The following is a 9,594-nucleotide window of genomic DNA, read 5'->3' on the forward strand; positions in this document are numbered from 1 at the left end:
GTCATGCTGAAGAGTACACAGTTTTGAATGAAATATTCCTCATTTTGCATCTACGCGTATCCATGCTTTGTCGGTGTGTATATTACAAAGAGATTAGATCAAATAGGTTCTACGTCAACATAACTTCCATCGATCCTCATCACTTCTTTGTATTTCTTCTGGATTTCACAGCTCACAATCTCACATAAACCACTCGGCAAAAGGTCTGGGTTGTGACTTGTGAACTCAAATCGGATCCGGCCGGCCAGTTAGGTTACTCACAAACTCACAGAGTACTTTTCTTTTCTGGGTTTGGATTGGGTGGCCAAACCCGATCCCAGTTAGAGTCAACATTAATTAATAAGAAACCGCCTTTTTTCTCTTTTCTTCAACTTCTTCCCATAACTGACCATTAATGCCAATGTCCAGGCACTGAAGAAGGTCAATCTCGGCTGTCCAAGAAGTGATGTATCAAAATCAGATTCATGTCAAGACAAGCAACAACTTGTTATTTTAAGACAATATCAATTCCCGAACTCTCAATAAGTCCAGTATAAATTCTTACTTTGACTGAAACACATATAAGTCATCGCTCACCTAATCTATTAAGTTTCCCGGTCAGAATCTAACATCTTTATCCACAATATATGCTGGCACTTTAAATGCATCTGCTGCTGTTAGTATAGGCTATAGGCAATGTTTGCAACCTCAGTAGCTTTACTATTAAACTCAAATGTGTAAGTAGGAAGGTATGAGGAAGAGAGAAATGGAATCTAACAATACTTTTTGTCTTTTTTTTTTCTTATAAGAATGTCACTCTCTACCAATTATTTTTTTTTGTTTTTTTTTTCTTTTAAATTACAAAAATGCCACTCTCTCTTATGAATTTTCTCTCTTTCTCTCTTGTTTTTTTTTCTTTTAAATTACAAGAATGCCATTCTTTATCTTTTTCTTACAAATTACAAGAATGCCATGCATCTCTCTCTCCTTATAAATTATAAGAATGCCACTCTCTCTCCAACTGAGGGAAACCTTAACTTAACATCTTGGCTGCTAGGGGATCTGCAATTAAAGGTAGTCGAGTTCGATCTGAGCCGAGCTTGAACTTCTAAGCTCAAGCTCAAGTGTCTAATTCGAATCGAGCTCGAGCTAGACGACACCTAACTACTGAGGGAGACCTCGGCTCGACACCTCGATGATTAAGGGAGATCTCGACTCAATACCTCAACAACTGAGGGAGACCTCAGCTCGACACCTTGTCGACCAAGGGAGACCTTGGCTTGACACCTCACCTGCTAGGGAAACCTCAACTTGACACTACAACAGCTGAGGGAGACCTCGGCAATTGAGGGGGAACTCGGCTCGGCACATTGGCTGTTTGAGATACCTGCAACCAAAGGTAGCTGGGTTCGAACCTCCGAGCTTTTGGCTTGAGTCTCGAGCTCGAGTTTGAGCTCAAGTCTCTAATTCAAATCGAGCTTGAGCGTGATAGTTTATGAGTGAGCCCCTGCAACACAGGGCCCCCTCCGCTAGTTAATAGAAGAAAATAATATGATTATATTTTGGTTGCATTAATGGACGATCCTTATCCTCAATACTTCTAATTCAATTACAAGGACCTGCAACAATAAGCTAGTTGGGATCAACTGGGAAGCTTTGCCTTAGGCTTGATTTTTTTCTATTGGAATTGTTAACATTGAATTCTTTGATAGATGAAAGCTGATACATACATACATACATACATATATATATATATATATATATCAAACCGTTTTTCCTCTCTTTGCTCCATTACCCCACCCAGTATTCTCCTTGATTCTCTCTCCTCTCCCCTTCCCATCACTCCCATTAAGCCATGTCACCATTCTGAACCCAACTACCTAAAAATATTCTTAGATTCTCTCTCATAATGTATCTACTCTAAGCCATTAGGAATGTGTCATGTTACTCCACTACCCAATCAATTCCTAAAATCTCTTCCCCCAATCTATATCCACTCTCTCTCATTCAAAATATTCATAAATAGTTAAATATAGTTAATATTTATTCCAGTCCATATTCAATGAGTATTAAATAATGTTATTACCAAAAGTTAATACGGTTAGTAAATTACCAAAAATTAATAAATATTGTTATTAATTAACTTGTCACGACTTTTTAAAGTATTTTGGGTAAATACTATTATATTCATGTTAATTAACAACATTTTATAGAAATTGAAAACTCTTTAACTAATTTTTATAAAATCGAGAATTATATTTAACATTTATCACAAGTATAAAATTTTTGTTATTGCCATTATTATAGTTAATAACCGACTACAAATGAGGGAATAAAATATTATAATGTCGGAAAATGAAATTATTAATTAATTTATATTGGAAAATAAAAGATAAATTAGTGTAATTTTGTTAGCAAGCTACCTAATAAAAATAAATATTTAATAACAATTTAAAATAATTTTCAATAAATCTACATAATTACACAAATGTAATAATTTTTTCAAAAATTTTCATAAAACTACATTTTTGTAAAGTAATATTTTTGAAATTAAAAGATATAAAATTTTTGAAAGTTTATTTAAAATGTATTAAATAATTATTGAAAATTATTGGAATATTTTGGAAAATTTATTACATTTGATAGATTTTGGAAAACTATTGAAAGTTTATGTAATTTTCATTGTAAGTTATTTAAATTATTAAAGATAAATGAGTATGGGAAAGGGAAATTATTGATTAGTTTGTATTAGAAAATATAAGATAAATTAGTGTAGTTCTGTAAGTAAACCATATAAAAAGAAAATAAATTAATAAAAATTTAAACATAAATTTGAATAAATTTTCAAAATTACACAAATGTAATAAATTTTCCAAAATTTTCATAAAATTACATTTTTGATAATTAAAGACAATTTAGTGTACTTTTAGAAATTTACCATGTGGTTGATACTTAGTATATCCTTTTGATCATTTTTTGTCATCAAATTGAATATTGGGTTGACGGGGAGTGGGTGCCTTGCCTTGAACCCGCCTGACACTAGGGACAGGGTGAGGAAAATTCAAGGATTCCCCATCCTTGATGAGGAGTGGGTGCTTTGCCAGTGGGTGCCTTGCCTTGAACCCGCCTGGCACTAGGGACAGGGTGAGGAAAATTCAAGGATTCCCCATCCTTGATGAGGAGTGGGTGCTTTGCCATGAACTCTCCTGACACTAAGGACAAGGCGGGAAAATTTGAGGATTCCCATTCGTAACGGGGAGTGGATGCCTTGCCTTGAACCCGACTGACACTAGGGATGGGGCGGAGATGGGGTAGAGTGTCTTGACTATGGGGCGGGGACAAGTATGGGGTGCCCCGTCCTGAATCCACCTCATTGCCATTCCTATATAATTGTTAATGATTAGTGAAATAAAAAAAAGGGTAGATCTCTTAAACTACCCCTACTATTCATGAAATTGACAAACTGTACCCTTATTGTTTAGATATTTTCTTGCGGTACACTTAAGTTTTCTAACAGTTGACACGCCGTTAAACACTAACAGGAAAAAAAATGAAATATGGAATTTGCCCTTTACTATTCATCAAAATTTCAAAATAAAACCCGACTGACTGTGTAGACCGGTTCATTGCTCTTCATGGGAGAGGATGCCAGTTTTTAGCATTGCTCTCCATAACTTGGACTACACCTCCATCTCCGATTGATTGGACTACACCGCCGCAGCAGATTTGAATGCTAGTCTGAAATTTCCAATGTCTCTGGATAACTGGAATCTTCAAACTTCAGACTCTTGTCCATCGTGTTTGAAGGTTGGTCATAGCTAGCAAGGAGCAAGGGCAGGAACTAGAGCAAGAATGCCTTTACAAGATGAAGGTCGTATAGAGCAAGAATGCCTTTACAAGATTTGTCTTCTATTTTTTACGAGAGACTTTTCTTCACTTAGCACTAAAATCATGGTTGTTGGATACTGATGGAGGACGATTTGGCCTGACCCCATGGCCCAAGGACACGTGCGCGTAACCTAGCTTGGTGAACAACTCAGCCTGACAGCATAACCACGACTCGACGGGAGGGACACGCCGAGTCGAGCACTGGCAACTCGGCGAGTCAAGCAACTCGCCAAGGACTAATACCTCGGTAACTTAGACTCCTGCCTAGATCAAAGAGCCCGGGCTCCCCCCAAGGAGCCCCGAGCTTTCCCCCGCCAAGGAGGGAGTACCTCGGCACTTCGGCTAAGTATCTAGGGGAAGGGGGACCTCGGAGCAGCACCGCCCCCAGCATGGGCACCTCGGTACTTTGAGGTGGGGACGGACTTACCCCAGGCAGCCCGGTATACGGCAGCTCGGTAAGCTACAAGAAGGAGGGCCCACCTGACACCTGTGTCCTTTGGACATGATAGCAGGGCTTTGACCCCTCGCCAGGTGGCGTTCTCTTTGTCGTCTCTGGAAGGCAGGGCATGCCTATCAGCTCCGTACCCGGCAATGGCAGCTTACAACAACTGCCTGCGCCTGCCAACCCTGCCCTGGCGATGATGCCTAGAGCAGTGGCGGTTATGCCAGGTACGGTGGGATCCCAGCATAAAAGGATCCTAGCTCTTGCGAGGAAGGGATCGAAGCTTAAGCACTTTCAGCACTCCTATTCTCTTTGCTTTTCTTTGAGATCTTCTCCAGTTCTAACTTAGCCATCGGAGTGTTCCCATCGGGATATCTCCCCGGGAACCCTTCATCTTCTCTTTCTTCTCAGGTGCCTCTCGTCCTAGTCGGAAGCCAGGTCATAGCCAGCTAAGGAGTGCCCAAATCATGCAGCATCATTTGGCGCCGTCTGTGGGAAACGCTTCAAAAAAGCCTCTCCCGATAACCTTTGTAACCTTTTTTTCAAAACCCAATACTCATGGCTTTCTCCGGCAGCGACGGACACGGCGCCAACCCGAATGTTTCCAGAGAACAACCCCACCTCCCCACTGTCTGTATCGGACAGTTCACCATCCTCCTCTCGGTGGAAAGAGTACCTAGTTTGAACGTGCCTATCACAATGGCACCAATGAACGCCTCGCTACCTTCCACGGTTGGAACAACCTTCACCGAGCCCTCTGTCGTTCCTCCAGGGATGAACCAAAACCAGGTGGAGGACTTAGTACAATGCATGCGAGCCATGCAAGCTCAGATGCAGCAGTTCAAGCAACTGCAACTCTACCAACAACATGTACTGCACCAAGTTTCACAATACCAGTATCAACAACAGTTCCTCTCTTTGCATCAGACCTCCCAGCAGCTCCCGCCTCGGCACCCAGCCGCAAAGATAGCCAAGCCTTCCCCCCGGAGCGAGCGCCCTCGCTAAGGGGAGGTCTCCTGAGTTCAAAACCCCTCCAAAAGCCAAGCCTCCTCCCATGGCAGGAGGGAGAGGAAAGTCACCCCCGCGCCACCACCTACAGGCAGGTCGGGGGCCACCCAGCCAGCCAGGCCCGCCGTACCTCAACGCTCTCAATCCGTGCTCCCTCTCACAGAGAATCGGTTCGAAGCACTAGCCGCCGATCTTGGACAAGGCCCCTTAGTCCAATGCTACTATCAACAACCCGAGCCCATTGAGCTCGGGGACTCCGAGGCTAGCAGCACTAACACGGAGCCAACGTGCCAATAGTGGCGGCGCAGACGAGCTCGTCGAACCGCGGCCCGCAACCTGCCCGAGCTCGAAGGTAAGGAGGAGGCAAGCTCAGGAGAAACAAAGGCTATCCTCCTTTCTGTTCCTTCCCCCTTATCTTTCGAGCTCCTTGCTGTTCCGATGTCGAAGGACTTCTAGCTCCCCCCCGACAAGTATGACGGGTTGTTCGACCCAAATGATCATGTGGATGCTTTTCAGTCCCAGATGCACTTGGCAAGAGCTAGTGAATCTTGTATGTGCATGGCCTTCTCCACTACCTTCAAGGGGGTGGCCCGCACGTGGTACCGAAACCTTGCCCCTGGCTCGATAACGAGCAAGAGGTGCCCACAAACGGAGGAAAGCCTCCTCGGTATAACCCTGAAGGAAGGAGAGTCAATTCGGGGCTACATCAAGCGGTTCAACGATGCATGCATGCAGATACCGCGCCTAGACCCCACGGTGTGACTCGCGGCAACCAAAAGAGGCATGACACACAAGGAATTCAAGTGGCATATGGTCGCCGACTAGCCCGCCACCATTGTCGAGTTCCTTAAGCTAGCAGACAAGTTCATAGCAACTGAGGAGGGGATCAACCAAAAGGGCGAAGGTGCGCCCGAAAAGAGGAAGAGGGAAGGCGAGTCCTCAAGTTAGGGGGACAGCCGAAGAAGGAAAGACCTAGCTCTAGGGACAAGGCCAGGCCAGTCGTCCTGAGCCCCCGCGGCGCAACCATTCCAAGCTCCCGCGCCAATTCGGGCTGACTACACCCCATTGAAGGCGAGACGGGCCGAAATCCTAATGGCAATTAAGGACGCCCCGTATATGAAGTGGCCTCTTGTATGAAGGGGAACCCTAGTGAAAGAAATAAAAACCTGTACTGTAGCTTCCATAAAGATCACGGTCATAGTCCTGAGAATTGCCAAAATCTCTGCGATGAGATTGAAGAACTCATCCGTCGCGAGTATCTAAGAAATTTTGTACATAGTAATAATAATAATAAAACAGGTCGGCAAGGGGAGCATAGTAAGGATGCCCCTGAGTCCAGCAGCAAACCGGCAGAATAGTCACCGAGGCAGCCCCCAGAAGAAAGGCCAGTTCGGGGGACTATCCATGTGATAGTGGGAGTTCGATCGTTGCGGGCTGAACATCGGCCGTAGCTCGGACCTCGGCTCGCGAAGCCGCTAGGGAAGGGCAGAACCCACCGAAGTGGCTGAAGACAGAGGACCCGATCCTCTTCACGGAAGACGATGCACGAGGGGTCCACTACCCCCATGACGATGCGCTCGTCATCAAGGTCAAGATCAACGACTTCGAGGTCAAGCGCGTCCTGGTAGATTTGGGCAGCTCGGCGGATATCCTCTTCAAAGTGGCCTTCGATCAACTCTAGATCCCGAAAGGTGACCTGAGGCCCGCAAGCTTCCCACTGGTGGGGTTCAACGGTGAGGATGTCAGGCCTTTGGGGAAAGTCACTGTGCCGGTGGAGGTCGAAACCTGGCCCAGTGTGGTAAGGCTCAATCACGAGTTCCCGGTGGTCGCAACCCCTTCTCCTTACAACACAGTAGTAGGTCGGCCCATTACTCACGTCCTGCGAGCAGTAGTCTCCACCTACCACCTGGCGATGAAATTCCCTACAGACTTTGGGGTCGGAGTGGCACGAGGCAACCAGCTCGAGTCCCGCAAATGCTACGTAGCCGCCCTCAAAGGAAAGGCCAAGGCAACAGACGGCCTTGAACTGGGATGACCCACAGAGTAGTTAGCAGAGCGGGCCACGCCGCTGAGAAGACCATTCCCATCCCGACCTCGACAGACGATCTAGCACGGGTACTTCAAATCGGCGCTTCTATAGAGGAGCCCCTACGGTCTCAACTGGTAAGCTTCGGGGTCGGAGTGGCGCGAGGCGACCAGCTCGAGTCCCGCAAATGCTACGTAGCCGCCCTCAAAGGAAAGGCCAAGGCAACAGACGGCCTCGAACTGGGACGTCCTGCAGAGCAGTTAGCAGAGCGAGCCACGCCGCTGAGGAGACCATTCCCGTCCCGACCTTGACAGACGATCCAACACGGGTACTTCAAATCGACGCTTCTATAAAGGAGCCCCTGCGGTCCCAACTGGTAAGCTTCTTACTTGGAAATTTAGACATTTTGCATGGTCGGCAGCAGAAATGCCCGGTATAGATCCCAACATTATTACTCACAGACTTAACACCGATCCTTCAGTTAGGCCCGTTAGGCAAAAGAAACGCAACCTAGCTCTGGAGCGATGGAAGGCAGTCGACAAGGAGGTCGGGAAGCTCCTTGCAGCCAATTTTATCAGGGAAGTCCATTACCCGAGCTGGGTTGCCAACCCCGTTCTGGTTAAAAAGGCTAACGGCAAGTGGTGCATGTGCGTCGACTACACCGACCTGAACCGAGCTTGCCCAAAAGACTGCTTCCCACTTCCCAGGATTTACCGCCTAATGGACGCGACCTCGGGGCACAAGTTGCTGAGCTTCTTGGACGCCTACTCGGGCTATAACCAAATAAAAATGGACCCAGCTGACGAGGAGAAGACCGCCTTCATAACCGAGTTCGGCCTGTATTGCTACAAGGTCATGCCCTTTGGGCTGAAGAACGCTGGGGCTACTTTCCAGAGGCTTGTAAACAAGTTGTTCGAGCCACTTATTGGCATAAAAGTAGAGTGTTATGTAGACGACATGGTCATCAAAACCCAATTCTCACACAAATTAGTACAAGATTTACACTCATTTTTTGAAATCTTATGTAGATTTAATATGAAGTTGAATCCGAATAAATGTGTCTTCGGTGTCACCTCGGGTAAGTTCCTAGGGTACATCGTCAATTGGCGAGGCATTAAGGCCAACCCTGACAAAATCAAGGCCATCGTAGAAATGAGACCACCCCGAAAGTTAAAAGAGGTCCAGAAACTGAACGACCGGTTGGCCGCCTTAAGTCGCTTCTTGTCCAAATCTGCAGACCGCTGCCTGCCCTTCTTTAAGGCCAAAAAAAGCAAGGGTTTTGAATGGACCGAAGAATGCCAACTCGCGTTCGATGAGCTCAAAAGGCACCTCGCCAGCATCCTAGTCTTGACCCGACCTGAGGTGGGTGACGTTTTAGAGTTGTACCTCTCGGCGAGCGACGATGTAGTCAGCTCAGTACTAATAAGAAAAGTAGATTGGGTCCAACAACCCGTCTATTATGTTAGTAAACTATTGTAGGGAGCAGAGACGAGGTACTCGGAGATAGAGAGATTAGCCTACGCACTACTTATAGCAGCCCGGAAACTCCGCCCCTACTTCTAGGCCCACACCATCGTTGTCCTTACCAATGAACCACTGAGGAAAGTTTTACTCAAGCCCAAGGTCTCGGGGAGGTTGACAAAGTGGGCAATCGAGCTCAGGGAGTACGAACTCCAGTATAAACCACGAACCGCTATCAAAGCCCAGGCCTTGGCGGACTTCGTTATAGAGTGAACGTTCAGCTCCGAAGCCCCCAGGTCGGGCAAAACCAGAGCCCCCGGACCGGCCGAATCCATGGACTGTGAAGTAGCAACCAGTGAGGCATCTCTCCTGGTCAGGAAGAGCCCGAACTGGGATGATGAGCCATGGATCCTTCACGTAGACGGCTCGTCGAATTGGCAAGGTAGCGGGGCCGAAATCATTCTGTGCGGACCAAGCGGTGTGAAACTGGAGTATGCGCTACGCTTCGGGTTCGTAGCATCCAACAACGAAGCAGAATACGAGGCGTTGTTGGCCGTGCTGGACCTCGCAAAGGAAATGAAAGCCAAACACGTCGTCGTCTGCAGTGACTCCCAGCTAGTGGTAAACCAAGTCCGAGGTGAATATGAAGCTCGTGAACCAACCATGGTAGCATACCTTGCCAAAGTGAGAGAGATTCTGCTCAACTTCTGGTCACACCTCATCCAACAAATCCCGAGATCGGAGAATGTTGAGGCCGACGCCTTGTCACGATTGTCCAACATAGGAGACA

This window comes from Nelumbo nucifera, chromosome 1, assembly GCF_055504915.1.
Source record: "Nelumbo nucifera cultivar China Antique chromosome 1, China Antique-T2T, whole genome shotgun sequence".
NCBI classification, from domain to species: Eukaryota; Viridiplantae; Streptophyta; class Magnoliopsida; order Proteales; family Nelumbonaceae; genus Nelumbo; species Nelumbo nucifera.